The sequence below is a fragment of the Trachemys scripta genome, chromosome 3 (assembly GCF_013100865.1).
Source record: "Trachemys scripta elegans isolate TJP31775 chromosome 3, CAS_Tse_1.0, whole genome shotgun sequence".
NCBI lineage: Eukaryota > Metazoa > Chordata > Testudines > Emydidae > Trachemys > Trachemys scripta.
In genome coordinates, this window is record NC_048300.1 from 126250415 (window position 1) to 126273626 (window position 23212).

The window sequence follows — 23212 nt, forward strand, 5'->3', positions numbered from 1 at the left end:
GCTTTTGGACGTCTCAAGGGGAGATGGAGAAGCTTGCTGACTCGCTGTGATCTCAGCGAAACCAATATCCCCATTGTTATAGCAGCTTGCTGTGTGCTCCACAATCTCTGTGAGAGCAAGGGGGAGACCTTTATGGCTGGGTGGGAGGTTGAGGAAATTAGCCTGGCTGCTGATTACTCACAGCCAGACAGCCGGGCGATTAGAAGAGACCAGCGGGAAGCGCTGTGCATCCGGGAGGCTTTGAAAGCAAAGTTCCTGAGTGAGCAGGGTAACCTGTGACTTTCTAATTTTGTGTACAGAGAAGCCTTCACCCCACTTCCAACACACGTTTCAAAATAAAAATAGTTCTACTTTGTTAAAGCACACCGTTTTCTTTAATACTGTTTTCGCGGGAATTTTTTAAAACTGGGACGCAGACTGTGGTGCGGAGCGGGTGTAGTGTAGTCGCGCGAATGCAGCTTCTAAACTCAAGGACTGACAGGCTCCGCTGCGGTGGGATGGTTCTTTCAACGGAGCCTGTCACCCCTCCTGATACGGACTGTGTGTATGGGGGGTCTATGTGAGTTTGTGGCAGGGGGGGGACGGTTACAGATCCCCTGCTGTGTGGCTCTGTGATCCTGCCTAAGGACCGCCGCTTAAGATCTCTAACTGCCCTCCCCTGACACAAAGTCACAGAGCAACCCACCCCCCACCACATAACATGAAAAGAACCTCCCAGACTAACCAGGGTAAGTAGTCACTGCATCACTGCACTATGTATGTGCCCTGCTGCTGTGCCTGCCCCCGACTATGTACCCTGCCAAAGGTGACTGTCCTGTCCAATTACCAACCCCCTTTCCCCCCCCCCCTCCAAAAGAACATGATGGAAACAGTAGTTAACAGAAACATATTTTTTATTATCAACTACACATGGGACTGGGAAGTGAAACTTGGACGGGGGCTTGTGTCAGGCGGGAAGGAAAGAACTTGTCAAACTTTGGGGAATGAGAGCCTTCTGCTGCTCGAGCTCTCTGCAGGGGTGGAGTGAGAGTTAGCAGGGACTCTGCCGCCTCTCCTTCTGTGCACTTTGGGTGAAGGGAGTATGGGACTTGGTGGCGGGGGAGGGCGGTTAGAGATGGACTGCAGCGGGGCTCTGTCCTCCTGCCTCCGTTCCTGCAGAACATCCACAAGGCGCCGGAGCGTGTCCGTTTGCTCCCTCAGTAGTCCAAGCAGGGTTTGAGTCGCCTGCTGGTCTTCCTGACGCCACCTCTCCTCCCGATCCATGTTGGCTTGGTGCATTTGGGACAAGTTCTCCCGCCACTGGGTCTGCTGTGCTGCCTGGGCTCGGGAGCAGGCTATAAGCTCTGAGAACATGTCCTCCCGTGTCCTCTTCTTCTTATGCCTAATCCTCCCTAGCCTCTGGGAGTGTGATGACAGGCTAGGTTGTGAGACAGTCGCAGATGGGGCTGTGGGAATGGGAAAAAGGGAGTGAATTCCTCAGAAAGATAAATGTAGTTGTGAACAAAAAACATAGTCTTTCTCTGTGAACAGGACCATGCACAGCACCTATCACATGCGCACTCAGCACAAGGTCGAATTCTCGGCCTTCGCATTCAGTGTCTGGGGTTTTGCAGAGCACTTTTGAGAACCCTGTCAGGACAACGGAATTGCTCTTGCACGCAGACATGGTAAGCCGTAGATTCGTGGCAGCTTAAAACTTTAATATTAGCAATGGCCTCATTTCACATTGAAATCAATGTCGGTCCCTGCTGCCAGCAATCCGGCAAGCAGGAAGTCTGCTCCTGTCCCACACCCTCGCGGCTGTCCCCGGGAACGATCCCTTTCGGCTGACCCTCTCCCGCCTCCACCGCGTGGCTGCAAACCAGCGGTTACAGTTCTGTAAAGGAACGGTAAAGCAGTCCCAACACTAACATTCCCCTACCTCATTCAAAGCAGGTCATCATGAGCGACATCACCCTCATGAGGATCTCTGAGAGCGACAGACAGAGAATGCTCCGGGAAAGCCTTCAAAGACCAGGGCCGTATGCCGCCATGCTGTGCCAAGCAATGATTCCGGAGTACTTGCTAGTCTCGTGGCGCGGCAACGTGTCCTACTACGGAGGACCCAATAAGGCCGCTCTCCCCAAGAACCTAATGCAGCGGATTTCAAATTACCTGCAGGAGAGCTTCCTTGAGATGTCCCAGGAGGATTTCTGCTCCATCCCCGGACATATAGACCGCATGTTACTGTAGCTGCAGTAGCAGGGACTAAACAGTAGAGCGGCTTGGGCAGGACAATCATGCAAAACCGGACATTGCTAGATTTTTTTTCAATAGTTGCACTGCCCATGACTGAACCGTAAAGTTAATCAAACTAATCATGAGAAACCCATTTTTTAAATTGTTAATATTCATGTTCTGTTACAAATAAATGTTTAGATGTTTACAACACTTACTGGATGATCCTTCACCAGATTCTGTGTCCGGGGTAACGGCTGGGGAGGGTTGGTAGGGGATCTCTGTAAGGGTGATGAAGAGATCCTGGCTGTCGGGGAAATCAGCGTTGTGAGCGCTGTCGACTGCCTCGTCCTCCTCATCTCCTTCCTCATCTTCCCCGTCCGCTAACATGTCCGAGGATCTGGCCGTGGACACTATCCCATCCTCAGAGTCCACAGTCAGTGGTGGGGTAGTGGTGGCGGCCGCACCGAGGATGGAATGCAGTGCCTCGTAGAAACGGGATGTCTGGGGATGGGATCCGGAGCGTCCGTTTGCCTCTTTGGTCTTCTGGTAGCCTTGCCTCAGCTCCTTGATTTTCACGCGGCACTGCGTTACATCCCGGCTGTATCCTCTCTCTGCCATGTCTTTAGAGATCTTCTCATAGATCTTTGCATTCCGTCTTTTGGATCGCAGCTCGGAAAGCACGGACTCATCGCCCCACACAGCGATGAGATCCAAGACTTCCCGATCAGTCCATGCTGGGGCCCTCTTTCTATTCTGAGATTGCACTGCCATCAGTGCTGGAGAGCTCTGCATCGTTGCCAGTGCTGCTGAGCTCGCCACGATGTCCAGACAGGAAATGAGATTCAAACTGGCCAGACAGGAAAAGGAATTCAAATTCAAATTTTCCCGGGGCTTTTCCTGTGTGGCAGTTCAGAACATCCGAGCTCTTACTGCTGTCCAGAGCGTCAACAGAGTGGTGCACTGTGGGATAGCTCCTGGAGCTATTAGCGTCGATTTCCATCCACACCTAGCCTAATTCGACATGGCCATGTCGAATTTAGCGCTACTCCCCTCGTCGGGGAGGAGTACAGAAGTCGAATTAAAGAGACCTCTATGTCGAACTAAATACCTTCGCGGTGTGGACGGGTGCAGGGTTAATTCGATGTAACGGCGCTAACTTCGACATAAACGCCTAGTGTAGACCAGGCCTAAGAAAGTCTCTGCCTTGAACAGCTTAAATTAAAGGACACAAAACAAACAGAAGGTGGGAGAAAGCAAGTGCCTTTATCCCCATTTATCAGATGGGGAACTGAGACACAGAGAGGTACAATGACATGAACAGAATGACACAGGAAGTCTGTGGCAGAGCAAGGAAATGAATTCAGTTTAGAACTGAGCAAAATTTTTAATCTCAACCTTTTTATGGCAAAAAATGCAGATTCAGCAACACTGAAACGTTTTGTGAATTCATGTTGATTTTGCAGAGTTGTTCATGTAACTCTCCCATACGTCTGTCCTCCCACTCCCCTCAAACTTCTCAAAGTCAAAATGTTTCATTTTGGTATTTTTGACATGAAATGATTTGAGTGTTTGATTTGAATTACTTTTCATTTCAAAATTGTCTTCAATTTTATCGGAAAAATAAAGTTAAAAATTGCTCAATCAAAATGCTTTGACCCAAAATGAAATTTTTTGACTTTTTTCAATTTGCTAAAAAATTAAAAAAACTTCCATTTTTGTGTTGATCCAAAATTATTTTTTTCAGAGTAGCCAGTGAACTGAAAAATCAGTTATTAGAATAGCTCTGCTTCCCATCTCCTGAGTCCTGGTTCTGAGCCATAACCATCTGATCTTCTTTTCCATAGATATTCTCATCCTTCTGTCTATCCAGAAGCTTTTCCTTAAACATGTGAGCCAGAGGAAGGGAAAGGGAAGATGAAGTTTAACCCCATTGTGTACTGGGAACCAGGAAATGCTTTTATGCCCTGTCATAGCATTTGTATGGAAACTTGAATATTCAAGAGTAAATTAGGTTAAACATATTTTCATATAACAATCTTATGCAAGTTCCACAACCTCCCCCCCGCCCCAACTTTTTTTGGTCTATGAATTTAGATAATTGTGATTGATCAAATACTTGCATATCAGCTATAGGGTGACCAGATAACAAGTGTGAAAAATGAGGGGGGGAGATAATAGGACCCTATATAAGACAAAGCCCCAAATATCAGGACTGTCCCTTTAAAATCGGGACTTCTGGTCACCCTAATCAGCTAATCTGTAAGTCCTCTTTTTCACAGCACAGAGATGCAAGTAATAGGTAACAGACTCACCAAACCAAGCAGTGCTTGAGTAATTAAATGTAAGTCAGAGCAGCAGTAATAAGGAAAAAGAAAACACTGGGTAAGATTTTTGAAAGGAAAAAGGTATAATTGCTTCAGCCGAAGGGGAGCAATAACACAGATGCTGAAAGTATATGAGAATTTTATGTGCTTATTGACTCAGTCATTCACAAAAAAAGTCATTATCGTAGCAAATGCCATGACACAATGGTAATCAAGCTACTGTACTGTACCTCTGAGATACAAAGCACCTTTGATTGAAAATCAAAGGCACTTTATAGAATATTTAAAGAAAGTACATTACAGTACGTGTGATAAGGACACACGTTCCCTCTTGCTTTTTATAACATCTAAAGTCACTGATTTTTTTTTTTAAATCTCTCTTTTTTTTCCTTGAAAATTACCTATATTCATGCCCATGGAAGCTCACTGAGTCAGCCATGAAACTACTGTTAAAGCTGGATGGCATATCCAGACCAGGCATTCCAAACCTCCTCAACATTGCAAAATAAAGTCAGGAAATGACAAAATTAAGGGTGTCTGTGTACCCTTAACTCTGCCCCTTGTAGCAAAACCATACAATCATTATATGTGTTCATACACCATAATTTCTTCAAGATCCCTACTGGACAAAGACTGAAGGGCCTCCAACTGGAGCACCTCTGTTAATAGCAGTTGCAAAGTATGCCAGGACAGAGAGAGGATATGTCTACACTGCAATTAAAACCCATGCCAGCTGACTCAGGATTGCGAGGTTTGGGTGTAGAGGTTCAGGCTCAGGCTGCAGTCCAAGCTCTGGGACTCTCCCACCTCATAGGGTCCTAGAGCCCAGGCTTCAGCCTGAGCCCGAAGATTATACAACAATTAAACAGCCTTATAACCCAAGCCCCGGGAGGCTGAGGCAGCTGGCAAAGGCCAGCTGTGGGTTTTGAATTTCAGTGTAGACAGACTCTGAGACAGTCTGTCAATTAGGCAGACCTCAGGCCATTTTGGGATAATAGTTTAACACTAATACTTGAAACTCTTCGTGGAAACTCATAGGTAGCCAGTGCTGATCCTTGAGTACAAGTGTTGTGTTCATGCCAAGAAACACCACTTAGTGCAGAATGTAGCAGCTTTCTTATCTTCAGCTTCTGTGCGTATTTCATGGAGAGCGTGAAGCAGTAGTTTAATCGAGAGGCAATAAAGTTTTGGATGTTGGGACCAAAGTCCACACTTGAGAAAAAGTCTCAATCTGCTGGCCACAAGCAGATGGGAAAACAATCATGGTCACATGGTTTTATTGTTTAAAATCAGCTGGGATTCCTTCCAGACCGCCAAATTGTGAACTCTGGTGAGAACTGACAGACCAAATGCCAGTTAGGGGAGTTTTAATGCCTTCTCTGTCCTCTCTTATTGGCTTTTTCTTCCAAACCTCCATAATCACCTCAGTCTTAACTGGATGTGAAAAATGATCTCTGAAGGTGAAAAGCTAGTGAATTAATCTATTGTGCCACTAGGAGCCAAATTACCGGTATCTGAGTCTAATTGTCTGTCCATTAAAAGGTCAGTGATGTATTTTAAATTTGCTCAAGCATTAGAAAAAGCAAAAACCCTGTTGCACATAGCAGTTTACCCAGCTTCATGTACAAGGGGGAGTAAAAAAAATAGTGTTACTATAGCTCCATGTTTTCAATTTAGAAGTCAGCTGCAGATGCTTACACATCTTTATCTGTAGAGGTATGTTACTTTCCCAACTGGCATGATATGGAAGCAGAAGATCATGTAGCCATAGCTCTTAGCAAGGGCCATAGTGGCTAAACTTCATGGCCTTTACAAGTCATAATCATATACTCTTTGGATGTAATGGCAATACCTAATGACTAAAATCATTTTTATCTTGGTCATAAAAATGGTATGCTGTTTATTAGATCATTTTAAAGTGCAGTAGGTTATTCAGTCACAAGGGTGCAGAGCAGGCATGAAACAGATTTTTTTTTTTTTAATATATCAATTTTAACATCTCCTGTATCTATGAATAACAGGTTCTCAGGTGAACTGCTGAGTATGTCACAGTAGGCCCAGTGGAGTTAAGTGTGGAAAGTCAGTCTGAGCACACGCTGTAATGGATTTGACCTCAAAGAGCACTACAAAAAGAAATTGCAGATAACCATCTGAACTGACTTGTGAAGCTTGTAGCTCTGACTCCCTGGATAGAAAAAGAAAACAGACTGAAGTGAACAAATCAGAACTATGAGAACGAATATAGGCTTAATTTTTGAAATGACTATAGTAAAAGGAAAAAAAAATACATATAAGAATTGTACATGTTCCCCTACTTGATTCCCAGCAGAAGTAACATGTATACATTTCCAGAAAGACAAATATGTAAGTAATCATATACACTAAATAAACATTTGACATGTTAAATTTAATAATAGCATAATATATAAAGGCAGGGCAGGCAAGATTCTGAACCCCTTCCCTTGGTGAGCGTTTACTCCCATGAATGGGCTCATTGCATAGCAGTTCCTCCTCTTAGTTCCAAAGCGAGTAAAGGTTTCACAATCTGGCCCTGTATCAATATATCTTTAAGTATTAATAGGTGTGTACGAAGATGACAAGTACAAACACATCAGACAATAACCAATTACAGATACATTTATTATTTGTATTCTAATAGAGGCTAGAGGTCCCAGCTAAGATCAGGGCCCCATTGTGTTAGGCACAGGACAAACATATAGTGAGATAGCTCTTCCCTTGAAGAGCTTATGGCCTGAATTGACAAGCCAGACAAAGGACAGGAAGGGAAACCGAGGCACAGGGAGTCAAAATGACTTACCCTAGGTTACATAGCTGGTCAATGGCAGATCTAGGAATAGAACCCAGGTCTCCTAAATCCCAGAGTAGTGCCCCACAACACCACCCATGGTGTGTGTGTGTGTGTGTGGCATGGATTTACACCCCCTCCTGTTCCTCTCTCAAGTGCCCCCACCCACTAACAATTTGATCCCCTTTGGCCTATGAACTCCTACACCCAACCCTCCCAGGAGCTTCTCCTCTTGAGAGAGCCCCCCAATTGTCCCCTCCCAGAAGCCCCTGCCTCTCCCACCCTACTTCTTAGCTTACCCGTCCCTGCTGGCAAGCCTCACCCTTTAGTGACTGCTCAGTCCTGCTTCACAGCTGGCTCTGTGACACTGGGAGGAGCCGTTGCAGTTTTGGCAGCGGACAGGTGAGGTTCTGGGAGATGACATACTGAGCATACGGAAGGAGAGCTGGGTGCCAGGTGCAGCATGCTTCCAGCTCTGATGTGCACGGCCACATGTGCATGCAGCAAGAAAACCTGGCAAATTACATCTTTTAACTGGCAACTGGCAAGAAAAGAGTTAAAAATGGCCAGGCTGATCAAAAACCAGTCGAGTGGCAATTCTATTTTCCATGTATCTGCTTAAAAGCGGTTGGGCCATGGCTCAGATGCCACCCCCACCCCCCTGCTCTGCAGACTATGGTGTCCATTTCTTATTTTAAAGGAGGAGCTTGCTCCTCACTTATTCTGCCCATAGTATTTTTATTCGCAAGACAAGGTACTAGAGCAGTTTGGCTGGGATCAGAGACAGCTATGATCAAGTGCTACTTGTTTTCTGCCTGTTGTGTTTATAAGCGCGCACGCACACACACGATACAATAAATGCTCTTGTACACTGCTCTACAAAACACCAAGCCAAAGTCAAAATAAACCCTTAAAGAGAATCTAGACAGTCATGTATTTAGTTTTGATTTATTAAAATAGTTTTCAGACCGTAGTCTTATTTGTCCTGTGAGAGCTGCACTCTCCGGTAATGAGAGCATTGAATTTTCATGTGAGGCATTTTAGAGAGCATTTTTTTTCCTACCTCCAACAGTGTGACAGGAATTTGTTCTCGTGTGATGATGTGCATGTTATTATAGCTGCTGTGCTAAACATATATTTATGAGCATGGCTGGCACCAACACTCTGCCTTGTATTTTGTTGATGTTACAAACGTCTCTATGACATTATAATATTTTTTTTTTGTGATTCTAGTCCACTGAGACGGAATATGCCTCCTCCCTCTGGGCTGGCCCTTCCCGTATTATCCTCTTGCTCTTCCGTTTCCTGAAGCTGTGATGCCAGGTCCCAAGCCAGCCTCGGGTGTCACAGGTATGATGCCAGAGGGGAAAAAAATTAAAACTGTGGTACTGTTGTCAGAGCACGAAGCCATAAGCCAAAGCATCAGAGAGCTTCAGCCAAAATAATTTACTTTCATTGACATTAGTTTTTTGGGCCCAGTCCTGTGAACCCTTACATGGGTAAGTAGCAGCTATGGGGATAATTTCACCAAAGTGAAAGAAAATGGACTTCTAGCACACACAAGTGTTAGTCAGATCCAGCACTATATTTTAGTGAAGTACTCCATCAAAGATTTTTATTTTCTCTTTCACGAGGCTCTCATCTTCCAAATTAGAGGGGAGGGAGTTAAGGGGAAAGGCAATTTTTAGTGACTTTTAATTTGGTGTGACTTTTCCATACTGTTTTCCTAGCAATCCCACTGTTTTCACTGGGGCTGTGTGAAATAAAGCAACACAATCTGAAAACTGCAAAACTTGAGATTTTTGCATTGATTTTCATTTGCAATGAAACTTTCACAAGAAAGAAGGTTCATCTTCAAGTAGTGACACTCTGGGTGCACATATGGGCCATGCGCTCTTGATTGGAGATTTGCAAAATCGGTATCTGTTCAGTCTGCTCATGCGCCATGGTATTCTCGTGTCCCACGCTGAGGCTATACCAGGCTGCACAGATGAACCACCCTCTCAGTTCCTTGTCAACTACCTCAGCTTGAGACAGAGCTAGAGTGTCCGTTTCTTGCCTACGTTGGCAGCTACAGAGCTTCTCTTTAGATTAGTTAGCTGGTTTGCTAGTTGTTGTTAGTTTAGTGTTGTTTTACAAAAACAAACAAAAAATCTTAATTTTCCCTGTGAGGGGCATGCCAGATTCACTGGGGTTTAAATACTGCCTCTTGTGTAAAGAAGCCATTCCAGTCAGTGATGGACACTCCAAGTACATTTGCTGTTGGGCAAGTTGCCTGTACTGCGGAAGTGCAACTTCTGTCTAGCTCTGAAATATAGGGCTCAGAAGAACCGAGAAGTCGAATGTTGATGACTCATAATGGAGCGTTCCCTCCACCCTGCTTCGGACTAGATCAGGACCGCCCTGGACATCAGTCTCTAGCACCCCTTCCACCTCGGTGCAACATTCTCCTAAGAATGAAAAATTTTCGGATCCCTCCCCCAAATCCTCTCCGAAGAGGAGATCTAGTTCCCCTCCCAAGGATTTTCCCTCACAAAGACCTCAGTGTCCAGCCAAATCAATAACTTTCAAGGTTCTGTACCTTAGAGGGAAAAGACTCCTCCAGTAAAGGGCACATGAGAAAACATGACTGTAAGTTTAAACGGAGCTCCGGGAAGACCCTGGGGGGTGTGTGTGTGTGTGTGTGTGTGTGCGCGCGCGCCCTGATGGGGACAGCACCAAACATAGAAGATTGGTACGGTCAACTCTGACTCCTGTCTTGATGACCTTACCAAGTTTTGTGATACCATATAAGACTCCAGCCTCCCTCCAACCAGCACTGACAGTAACTGTAACCACTGATGCCTCTCTGTTGGATTGAGGGGGGGGTGCACCTTGGTTCTCTGACAGCAAAGGCCACCTCCGTATCAACCTTCTGTAGCTCAGAGCGGTCAGAAATTCCTGCCCTCATTTCCTTCCTTTCATCAGACACAGATCCATCAAGGTCATGACAGACAACATGACCTGCAAGATTTCTATCAATCAGCAAGGAGTGGTGAGAGCCCATTCCCTCTGCACCAAGGCAATAAAGTCGTGGAATTCGAGCATAAAGCATCACGTAAGGATTTCTGCAATGTGTAACCCCTAAGGGGATTACCTAGATTCTTGGGGCTCTGTGTGCTGGTAGCTCAGAGAGAGGTAGGGTTGCCAACTTTCTAATAGCACAAAACTGAACACCTTCGCCCCTTCCCCGAGGCCACGTCTCTGCTCACTCCAGCCCCCCTCCCTCTGTTGCTCACTCTCCCCACCCTCACTCACTTGCTCATTTTCACTAGGCTGGGGCAGGAGATTGGGGTGTGGGAGTGGGTGAGAGCTCTGGCTGGGCTCCAATATGGGGCCAGAAATGAGGGGACTCCGGGCTGGGGCAGGGGGCTAGGATGCATGGGTGGGGGTGAGGGCTCCGACTGAGGGTGCAGACTCTGGGGTGGGGCTGGGGATGCAGGTTTAGGGTGCAGGAGGGGGCTTCATGCTGGGGCTGAGGAGTTCAGAGTGTAGGAGGGGGTTCCAAGCTGGGGCAAGGGGTTGGGGCGCAGGAGGGTGTTCAGGGTCCGAACTCCAGGAGGGAGTTTGGGTGTGGGAAGGGCTAAGGGCTGGGACAGAGGGTTGGGGAATGGGACACAGTGCAGGTTCTGGACAGCACTTATCTTGGGCAGCTCCCCGGAATAGGCAACATGTCTCCTTCTCCGGCTCCTATGCAGAGGCATGGCCAGGGGGCTCTGCACACTGTCCCCACCTGCATGCACTGGCCCCCGCAGCTCCCATTGGCCACTTTTCCCAGCCAGTGGGAGTTGCGGAGCCGGCACTTGGGACAGGGTCAGCATGTGGAGCCTCCCTGGCCACCTCTGTGCCTAGGAGCCAAAGAGGGGACATGTCGCCACTTCCAGGGAGCCACGCAGAGTCCGTTAGGAAGCCGGCCCTAGCTCTGCTGCACCACCGACTGGACTTTTAACAGCCCAGTCAGCACTGCTGACTGGAGCCACCAGGGTCCCTTTTCGCATGGGTGTTCCGGTTGAAAACCAGACACCTGGCAACCCTAGACAGAGGCACACTGTTCCTGGTAGAAAGGGGGTGCCAAGGGCAGACTCAGTGTCTTCTTGGCAACCATGAGGGAGAGAGGAGAGACCCTATCTAGAACAATAGAGGCCCCTGTTGGCTTGAGGAAGGATTGCAGGTGTGCCTACATGGAGGAGGGGGCAGAGTGAAATGATTTGACAAGTGAAAGCCTGGTAAGAAGAGCTAGCCTGACCAATAGAGAGGGAGATGCCCTTCCCTCATTGCTCAGGAGAGAAGAGAAGCCAGTCTGGTAAAGAGCAGGACTGGCTGGGTAGGGAGCTGGTGAGTCCCAAGCCCGCATGCAGGGTTCTCCCTGAGTACTGGCCTCTGGAGACCTGAAAGCAAGATCCCTCAGCTTGGGCCTTTCCCTCTCCAAGGTGACTCCCAGTTTGTAGAGCTTTGTTGGGAAAACTTCCCCCAGTCGAGTTAGCCCTCCAATTCCCTAGGTGAGATCAGGCACCACATGGCAGGCTCTGCTCTGGTTGCTAGTCCAGGGCTTCCTTCTGCTGTGAGTGTATCTGAGCTCTGGGGTGGGAGACTAAAGTTTAGATTTTAGTATAGTTTTTTTAATCTGCACCTTGAGTCCTGCACCCCTTTGTGGTGAGGGGAAATCCTGGCACCAGAAGCAGCCTGACTCCTGCATGAAGAGGACGCCTACCAGCAATGATTGTTAGTCCTCTGCAGTGACTGAGGAGTCCAGAGACATCTCAGAACCTGAGGATCATTCACAGAGTTTGAGAGTGCGCCAACTTTTAGTTAGCTACTCAGGGAAATTGTTTGGGAGACCCCTTACTCCCTGAAATGTGCCCTTGAGCCAAGGGGTAAAGGTTTGGGGATTTTTGGACAAGTTGTTTTATGCTTTCCCTCCAATGCCTTTCATCCTCAAGCTGATAAACAAGATCAAGCAGGACAAGGTCAGAGTTATTCTGATAGCCTCAACATGGTCAAGGCAAACATGGTTCCCTTACTTGTTTCATCTCACCCTCTATCCCAGGGATCGGCAACCTTTGACACGTGGCCCACCGCCGCTTCCCGCAGCCCTCATTGGACTGGAGCAGCGAACCGCGGCCAGTGGGAGCCGCGATCGGCCAAACCTGTGGATGTGGCAGGTAAACAAACCAGCCCGGCCTGCCAGGGTGCTTACCCTGGCAGGCCACGTGCCAAAGGTTGCCGATCCCTGTTCTATCCTCTGATAGATCTCCCAACAATTCTTCAAGTTCTCTTCCAGGATGTCTGATGCATCCCAACTTGGGCATTCTTCCCCTCAAGACGTGGTTCCTGGATGGTTTGCAGGGCTAGAGTCATTCTGTTCTGCTCTGCAATAGTACAATATGTATTTTTAAATAGTAGAAAAATTTCCACTGGGACTACTTATCTTCAAAAGTGGACAAGATTGGCTTCTGGTCTCAATTTCACAATACTGCTCCTTTATATGCTCCACTTCAGCTCATTCTGGAGTACCTGCTACAGCTTAAGAAGTCAGGATTATCCCTTAGTTCCATCAAAGTTCATTTGGCAACCCTAGCAGCTTTTCAGATTTAAATTTTTTATTAAAGATAATGTTAAAAAAATTATAATACGTAGGTTGAGAAAAGAATGTGTGTACCTCTGGGTATAGTGATTAGATTATCCACAAATACAAAGTTTGTTTTTAAAATCATAAAATACATATTGTGCATAATCAGCAACAACCCAAATTTAGGTGAATGAATTTAAGAATACAGTTTAGATATCTAACATCCATATATTCGGGTACATTACTCATGAAAAAAGTTATACAGAGAGTTGGTGGCGGAAAGCAATATTGTCCCTCAGTAATTGAAAATTTAGGATATGTTGTCCATTTAGAGAAAAAAACAGTCCATCAGGAAAGTATTTGAGTTACTTTCCTGACTGCGCTTCTCATTGGCACTCCAGCTCATCCCTCCTGGTATTGCCGATGTCTGGTGATGTGTTCTATGTAAATGTCCCTCGACCACCTGATGGCATCTGACACCATGAGTTGCCACATCAGCTGAGTGTAGAGTTGACCGTCTCCACATTCTCTCAGCACTCGCTCGTTACCGGAGTCCCATGCACACAGGACTCTGACAATCAGCACGTGAATTTGGACCTCATAGCCCCCAGCTCTCAGGGTGTCATCCAGAGGGGCGTATTTCACCAGGGTTTGAGATCGGTTGTCGTGGAAAGCCGGGGTTCTGTTTTCAAAGGGCACTGTGACATCTACCATGATGATCTTCTTCCGGTCTTCGTTGGTGATGACAATGTCCAGTCTACTATTGAGGGGTTTTTTTTTTGTTTGCTCACCCTGCAGATTTGAGATTCATAAAAGATTTGGGGAATCTCTTCCTATAGATAAAGGTCCCTACTCCTGCTTGGGACCTGAGCTTGGTTCTCAAAGGCCTCACAAAACCCCTAATGGCCATCTACTTCTTATTGAATTTATCAAGGAAAACAGCCTTCCTAGTGGTGATTAGGTTAGCTCACAGAGTTGGAGAGATTGGGGCCTTAAGGGCAGACCCCACTTTCACAATGTTCTATAAAGATAAAATGTTGTTATGTCTGTAACCCAGATTTCTCCCTTAAGTAACTTCCACATTTCACCTGAAATCAGACCATATGACTGCCAGTTTTCTTTCTGAAACTGCATACTTGTAAATGGTCTCCACGCTCTAAATGTCAGCAGGGCATTATCCTTCTATCTGGATAGAACTAAGCCATTTTATAAATCCAATAAACTGTTTTGTTTTCAGACAGGTCAGTGTTCCACCATTTGTACCCAGAGACTCTAAATGCATTTCCAAGTGTATTATAGTGTGCTACCAAGCTGTCAACATTCCACCACCATCAGCATTTTGGCATACTCAGCTAGATCACAATCTACATCGATGGCTCTCCTTAGAAATATCCCATTTCAGAAATCTGCAGAGCTGCTACATCGTTTTGGTACATACCTTCTTTATATACTATGCCCTGGTTACTGCCTCCAAATCTGATGCTGCAGTGCTGGACTCCATCCTCTCTTCAGTCCTGGACTCTATTGTGAAGCCTTTCCGACCACCGATGACACTACTACGTGCCGACTCTTGGGGAACAGGGCCCCGCCCCCATCACGTTTCTGGCCTGCTGTGGCTAGTGAGTGTGGGCAGGTGGTGGCCCATTACATGTTGCCTTACTGCCGACCCATTGGCCCTTTGCATGCTCCTCCTCTTGCTGTCCTCTCCCTGCTTTGCCCCTTCTCTCCCCACCCAAGCCCTGCTGCTCCTCCATATCCTCCCCAGTGGAGCACATCCCACTCCCAGCATTGTGCGAAGAACCAGCCCCTGGTCAGAGTGCTCAGCTCCCCAACAGCTTGGCCGTCAGGTTCCTTCCTTCCTCCACTGCCTCTGGCTGGGACGGCGCCCTGGGATAGCCCAAGACCCTCCAGCCTTGGGTGCTGGCCAGGAGGAGCCAAGCCCTGCATGTGCCAAAGCCCCACACAGCGCTGGCACAGGGAAGCCTCTCCGCCCCTCAGCTCAGCTCTGGAGTGGTGGTGGGGGGAAGCAATTTGCAGCCTGCTCACGCCCCGAACCTGCAGGCTTCACAGCAGCCCCCGAGCAGGGGCTTAGCACCCTGTTCACCTGCCCCTCCCGCCTGCCCTGGGTCCTCCCTCTACGGAGTGTGGGGCTGCTCCTTCCTGTAGGCACCCTCCCCTGCTGAGACACCTCCCTGGCCGGGTTTGCTGAAGTCCCTGCAGTCACATTCCCCGGGCACTGGTGCACCATGCATCCTTAGGGCTTAACCTCTTCCTGCCCGTGCTATAGCCAGAGGTGGCTGGGTTATGTCAGTGGCCAGCAGCAGCCTAGAGGTGTTAGCTGACTTTCGACACTGTGCAGGTAGGAAGGGACAAGCTGCATCCAGATACATGGGGCGGGGGGAGGGGGAGGAGAGATGAACTCTGCAAAGACACAGGACAGGTCATCCCTTCCTCCCCATCCTCCCCTGTGGCTGGAAGCAGCTCCCATCCCTTCCCTCCCACACAGTGCTGAAAGGATGCTGCTGGGAACATTCTGGTGTGACCCCCTGGCAGAAATCTGGAGAGGGAGGGCATGTGACCCTCTGTCCCCTGTCTTTCCACCCCGCCCGCCATGTATTGCCAGGTAGCAGGAGAGGCGGGTCCATCTCAGGGGCCCAGCCAGGCATAGATGGCAGAGAGCCGGGCAGGGAGGGTCTGGTCGGTCAGTCACCTCCCCCCCCATCCCCCGTGTGAGAGAGGTGTACGGGAGTGTGTGTATGTCACTTCTTCCCATGGGAAGGGGGTAGGGGTGTGTGTGTCACCCCTTCCCGTGTGAACCCTAAAACCTTAAAGATAAGAAGGTAAATACAAATAATCCAACTATGCAGTATTTCTCAGTCAACTTGACATTAATTTGAATGTTTCTACTGCATAGTTCTGCCTGATTGCCATTGAACTTGCTTGAATATGAGTAATTTTACCAGGTGTCCCGTATTCAGCATAGGGAAATATGGTCACCCTAGTTCTACTGTATGTCAGTAAAACATCATGTTAAACTAACACCCATATATATTCTGACTAAGGAAACTAAAATTCAGTGTTTCATTTTAATTGCAGAAAAACATGGATTATTATGTTTTCTTATTGGAGAACTTTTTTTTTTTTTTTAAATCAGGGAAAACTGGGATCCTTGCTTATGAATGGTTACTCCGGGATCAAGAGCCCTTTTTGAAGGCTATAGTAATGTAAGATCTGCAGAACAGTGTCGGGTCAAGTCCTCTTGAGTGATCTCTTACAGGGATACGATCGGGTTCTTTTTATAGTATGCAGAATACATGAACACAACAAATTAAAGCAAAGGGAAAAAAGAAGCAGCCCAGACAAACCACAGAAGCATGATGCTGAGAGCCATTGAACACTGTCCATTTTCCTGATACATGACAGTAACAGAAACCCCTGTGCTAACCATATCTGTGCTCATCTGCTGTGAAAATTTACTGTTCAATAGCTTTCAGAGTTTCTCATTTCTTACCTAGGGCGAGGTAATTTAGTGGCTGACCATTGGGCTTCGTTACAGAGCATGGGGGGCTACCGAGTGGTTCAAGGACATTTAAAAGATATTTTTACACTATCTCTAAATTATACCTGTGCTTTTTATCTGGAAAGGAAATTGTCAGTTCATACTAATGTCTGTGAGAGCCCGGGTAGGTCATGAATTTTGTGAATTAGCGATGAAGTGAACGAATGACATTTTTCAAAAACAAGATATTGCATCAAAATGTGTACTTTCTTTATTTTGACAAGTGTAACTTCAGTTTTAATTACATGACAGCACTTAATATAATAGAGATAAATGTATTACAGAATCATCTCACCAGATCCTGGCCTACACTCCAGCCCCTGTGTACTGCCAGAGCGGCACAGAAAGATCAAATGGTGAGCTGAATGGGCAGCTGGAGATTCCTTAAGCATGAGGGAATCCTGAGCAGACATAGAGGCAGCATAACTGGTTCTACTTTACCCATTCCAACCCCCTGATTAAGGAGATGTAGGAGGCCGCATGGCTGGAGCACTCGGGCAATCCATGGCTGCTGTAACAGTCCCTCGGGAGCCATTTAAAGCCATCATAATTTACAACAGCCCCAAGGCTGAGGGTTGGGGGACCACAACAGTGATGTAAAAGCACCTTTGCATCCCCCCACTTCTTAGTTCCTTCAGGCAGTGGAACTCAGCTGGATCTAAAGGCTGGAGGCCAGAAGTCTAGCGATGGGAAAGATGTAGAAGGACACCTAGTTCACCTCCCTGTGGTTGCAGGATTGTGTAATTTGGTACATTTTCTAGTGTTTTGTTTAGTCTGGTTGTGAAAATAGTATCAATGAGACCTCCACTACTTTCCTCTGGCGTTTATTCCCTAGTTTACTCCTGGGGGAATTCTGTGCCAAAAAAATTAAAAATTCAGCACCAACAAATTAAAAATTCTGTGCACAATATTTTAAAATTCTGCATATTTTATTTGTCAAAATAACACCATATAATCATGCCAGTTTCAATTATTTTGGTAATTTATTTCAAAATAGCTATCAGCAACTATGTCTGTAACAGTACAGACACAAAAATTTCTCCAGGAGTAGAGTTAAGGAAACCCCTATGACAACCCAGTTCCTGTTTCTCTGCCCCCTTCCCTCCAGAGCCCTGCCAGGGGCCCAGACACCCACTCCCCCAGAACTAGGGTTACCATATTTCAACAATCAAAAAGAGGACGGGAGGAGCCCCGCCCTAGCCCCGCCCCCATCCTGTCCTAGCCCCGCCCCTGCCCCTTCCACTCCCTCCCACTTCCTGCCCCCTCAGAACCCCCAACCCTCCCCCCACTCTTTGTCCCCTGACTGCCCCCTCCTGGGACCCCTGCCCCTAACTGCCCCCCAGGACTACACCCCCTCCCTAATCCTCCCTGCCTCTTGTCCCCTGACTGCCCCCTCCTGAGACCTTCCCCACATCCTAACTGGCCCCCTAGGACTCTACCCCCTACCTGTCCCCTGACTGCCCCAACCCTTATCCACACCCCCACCCCCTGACAGCCCCCCCAGAACTCCTGACCCATCTTAAACCCCTCTGCTCCCTGTCCCCTGACTGCCCCCTCCTGGGACCCCTGCTCCTAACTGCCCTCCAGAACCCCACCCCCTACCTAAGCCTCCCTGTTCCTTATCTCCTAATTGCCCCTTCCTAAGACCCCTCTCCCTAACTGCCCCCCAGGACCCTACCTCCTACCTGTACCCTGACTGCCCAAAACCTTATCCACCCCCCGCAGAAAGCAGGGGTCCCCTCCTGGGACCCCTGCTCCTAACTGCCCTCCAGAACCCCACCCCCTACCTCAGCCTCCCTGTGCTTTGTCCCCTAACTGCCCCCTCCTGAGACTCCCCCCATCTGTACCCTGACTGCCCAAAACCTTACACTCCCAACCCCCAGACAGCCCCCCCCCCGAACTCCTGACCCATCCAACCCTCCCCCCTGCTCCCTGTCTCTTGACTACCCCCCACCCCCCCAGAACCTCCCTGCCACTTCTCTGACCCCCGGCCCCCTTACTGTGCTGCAGAGCAGCGTGCTCGGAAGTGGGGGAGGGGAGCAGGGTCGGAGCTCCAGACTGTGGGAGGCCGAAGCGAACGGCCGGCCGGCGATCTGCTAATGCAGGGAGGGAGGGGGAGGGAGAGAGAGGAGGGGACTGGTCTCAGGTTTCAGGGGAGAGGAGGGGGAAGTGAAGGAAGGGCTCTGGCTGCTGGAGCCCGTGCGAGTGGCATGATCCGGCCGGCTGCTCTGTAAGCCGTGCACGCTCTGCATGGGGGGGGAAGTCCGGACATTGACAAATTCCCCCTGGATGCTATTTTTAACTCAAAAAAGCCGGACATGTCCAGGGGAATCCGGACGAATGATAACCCTACCCAGAACCCAGCTGTGGGGTGCCCCCCCCAGCTCAGACACTCTCATATATCCCCAGACCCCAGCTGCAGTCCCCCCAAGCCCAGACACTCACACTTCCTCTCCCCTCCCCCCCAGACTCCAGGAATCCAGAAGGAGAAACAGCCAGCCTGATGTTGGGTTCCAGGGTTGTGTGGAGATTCCTACATGCCACCTTCTTCCTTCAGGGTATGCTGAGAACTGCAGCTGCTGGGAAATTGCCAGATCCCTCCCCTTCCCCCTGGCAGTGTCTTCTACTTGAGAGTTGTGCTCCATCAGATCCAGTGGCCCCTAGTGGCAGCCAGCAGTTCTGCTGCCCATTTGTGTGGAGTAAAAGGAAATTTTGCGCAAAAACATTAATTTCTGCACAAATTCTGCATGCACAGTGGCCCAGGAGTATTAGTTTAATACTGATAGCAAAGCAATGTATGTGCTTTGTAAAAGAATGGAAACTTGGTAATATGGGACTCCACTACAGCACTCTGCTGCTAGGTCTTTGCTGAGATGGGCAAGGGCCATTTTTGTAGGATGAGAATTATTGGAATGTCATATTAGCAAAATTGATGTACATTTTTTGGTTCCTTGTATTTCTATTCTGAATATTGAAAATGGGAAGCAGTTTTCATTTATGCTGATGATTGAATTATAAAGACATTGCAACAACACGTCAGATTCTAAGACTGTGCATAGACATGCAAAGCTATTTTGCTGACTTACCTTGAAAGTCATACCAGATGGGTTTTATATCGAACCCAGGAGTATAAAAGTGTTTGTGTCTCTAAGGCAGGGCACGATAGCAGTATACAAAGCAGCCAGGCAGGACACAACCAGAGAAACCACTAAACTCAGCTTGAATTTGTTAGTTATGAATATGACAGGAAACACCAGGAAGGGGATAAGATTAGAACATAACCTTTGTGTGTGTGAATAAGGAACAAGGAGGGAACGCCATCTGTTTATAAACATATGTAAAAGTGGAGAGGAAAACTTATCCTAGGGAACAAAGTACTATATAAGAATTACCTTCAATCAGGAAGTGTCCCATTGTGCAACACCATAATTATGTAGCTTGTCTAGATGGTGTGATGATGAAGAGAAGAACTGTGGTGACATGGCTTGTGTGGTGGTTGGGAAGTTGTCTGTGTTTATGAGAAGGACAAAGCAAAGATGTGGATGGTGTGATGAGGAAGAGTATAATGGTAACCGTGTGATAGAGAGGGGGCTGTACTTCTGGTAATAGTGGGATAACTGGAAGGATGTGTGAGATGGTGGGATGATTGGGGGTGGTTATGAAAGCGGTGGGATGTTGGGGAGTGGGGACTGTGCTGATCATTCAGGGTCCGTAGTTCATGTCTGAGCTGGTAATTTTATGAGTTTAAATAAACCGCTGATCTTATTTAAAGGGCATGGATCAATCAATAAAGTGCCCTGTTCTGGTCATTCCCTCTGAAGCATGTGGCACCAGCTCCTATTAGAAGACTGGATACTGGACTAGATGGATCATTGGTACGACCCACTAGGACCCTTCTTATGTTCTTATGATCTAACCTTAGTAAGAAAAGGTATGCTAGCCATCACGAAAAATATTGAGCATTGTAAAAACTGTACACATTAACTTGAAACATTTTGTATAGTATGTGTTTCTATCTCTCTCTCTTTTCTTTTTATGGTAGTTTTGCATTTAATTGCAAGGTTTTGGCTATTTAATTTGAAAAAAATAGGCCAAACTTGAGACGTGGTGAAGTAACCCCATGTCAACAGATACACAAATGTATCTTCATTTTTGCTTTCAGGGTAAAAGATCTATCTCTAAGATCTGCCAGCCACATGCTACCAGAAAACACCACGCCACATTTGTACAACAAAGTAATTAGCTTCTGTAATAATTAACTGTTGAGGATAAAAGAACCCCAAACAGGTTCCAATAAATCATCAAGCTGAAAACTCCATTTGAATCCAGGCCTTCTTGTGTGAAATGGAAACCCAGGCTTCTGCCCCCCCCCCCCCCAAAGTCAGCTGGGCATCTCCCACACATCACTCTGCTACTTATGCTATTGTTTAGTTGCTTTTTCTTCTTGTTATTATTTCTTATTTGTATTACTGTAGCACTTAGGACTTCTAGTCCTGGACCAGAACCATACTGTGCCAGATGCTGTACAAACATAGAACAGAAAGATGGTCCCTGCCTCAGAGAGCTTAAAATCTAAGTATAAGACAATACCCGATAGATGGACACAGACAGATGGGGGAGTACAAGGCAACAGTGAGATAATATTGCTCAGCATGATAGACAGTGGTCTCAGCACATCTACAGCCTAACTGTTAGTGATGAGGAACACTTCCACTGACTTCACTGGGAGTTAGACTGCCCTGGGGGTATGTCTACACTACCATGTAAGCCCAGGGTTAGTAGAACTCAAGTTAGCAGACCCTGGGTTTGTTAACCTATGACTTGAATGTCTACACTCATTTGTAACCCCATGTTAGGAATTGTTGGACTCTGCATCCCAACGTGGGACTCCAGAGTCTCCACTGCATTATGCAGGCCTGAGTCCAACCACACAGTCCCAGAATTCCTAGAGTATGTCTACATTGCAATAAAATACCCACAGCTGCCCCAAGACAGGCAGTGAGGTTATAAAATTGCTGCGTAGACATTTGTACGCAGGCTGGAGCCCAGACTCAGGGACCCCCTGAGTGAGGGGAGGATCCCAGAGCCCAGACTCCAGCCCGAGCCTGAATGTCTACACTGCAACTTCATAGCCACACAGCCTGAGCCTCATGGGCCTGAGTCAGCTGACAGACACAGGCCAGCTGCGGGTGTTTTAATGCAGTGTAGACACATCCCTAGTGCCATCTCTAGACTTTTGTTCATGGTGCTATGAGTGAAAACTTGACTGTGCACCAAACTTGGCTGTCTAGAGGACAAAGAAAGCTGGCCTGTGGGATACTTTTGGTGGATTCCCGGAGCACAACTCTGGTGAGGCTGGTTTTACACTGCAAAGCAATAGGACTTGAACCTTGGGTCCTGGCTTCTGGCTTGACTCAGGTTTGGACCCTCATCCCCTGGGTCCAAGTCCTGGGTTAGTGCAATTTGTGTGTAAATGGAAGGGTGGTTAGGCTTGGGCCTGAGTTTGAACCTAGGCTTACACCGCAGTGTAGACATAGCCTGAGTACAGAAGCTCCCCGACTTACGCAAGTGTTCCGGTCCAGAACGCCTTGCGTAGGTCAAGTTTTGCGTAAGTTGGGAATGTATCTCCGACAATTACGGGGGAAAAAAAAGGCGCTTATGGAACTTACGGAACTTTTTCCATAAGTCAGGTTTGCGCAACCTGGGGAGTGTCTGTATATAAAACTTGCCAAGCAATCCATTACTAGAGAAATAGGCTGGTTCGGTCTCCATTGTCCATTTAATCTTTACTAAAACAGGTTGCAAAACAATTTTTTTTCCTATGAAAAAGTTCTCTGAGTATAACCCCCTCCCCCATCAGAATGGAAGCCAGTAGGGAGCTCCCTCCCTTCTCTCCTGGTTACTTAGCAGCATGGTGCCTAGAATAGTCTCCAAAGGGAAGAAGTATCGCTTTTCTAGTGACTATTTGCAGTGTGAGTGGAGTAGCACTTCTGTCTCCTTGTGCCTTGTTTAGAATTTGCCACCTCATTAAAAATAAACAAAACCAAGAAATGTTTTACTGCAAAACTGGGTTACTCTGAAGTGGTAAGAATGGAATCATAAGACTATAGAGCTGCATCTAGTCCTTGAATCATCATCATAAACCAAAGTTATATCACAATAAAGACAGCATAGTGTCCATGTTCTCAACAAAGGGAATAAAAGTGCTTGAAAAATGGAATTGGAATAACAATAGCTATGTTTTGATCTTGTTCATCTTAAGTGAAAGACAATACAGAGACAGAAAACGTGCTAAATATGGGCTGAATGCTCTTGTTTATCTTTAAGGTGCCTCCTACTTTCCCAGAGAAGTAGTGGGCTTCCAATTTATTTTTTCTTGATACTTTTACAATACCCTAAAATGCATCATTTCACACATGCTCTTTGAAAGGAATTTTTTCCCCTCCTCTCCTTGTCAAATGTTTTACTAGAGAAGGTGGGGCTGAGTGTTACAACTTCAAAATTGAAGTTGGTAGTTTTAGCTGACTAAGGCCTGGTCTACACTATGAGTTTAGGTCGAATTTAGCAGCATTAAATCGAATTAAGCCTGGACACGTCCACAAGACGAAGTCCTTTTTTTCGACTTAAAGGGCCCTTTAAACCGGTTTCTTTACTCCACCTCCGACGAGGGGATTAGCGCTAAAATCGGCCTTTGC

At 47.2% G+C, this 23212-nt stretch overlaps 1 long non-coding RNA gene across 1 annotated transcript in view; it reads left to right on the top strand.

The window, feature by feature from the left end:
- LOC117875639 overlaps positions 1-19206 on the top strand; it is a 35497-nt gene extending 16291 nt beyond the window's left edge. Inside the window, exons 4-6 of the long non-coding RNA XR_004645310.1 lie at positions 8584-8700; positions 16802-16873; positions 18986-19206. This is a non-coding gene — a long non-coding RNA (uncharacterized LOC117875639). The remainder of the gene's footprint in view (positions 1-8583; positions 8701-16801; positions 16874-18985) is intronic.
- Positions 19207-23212: the final 4006 nt, after the last annotated feature.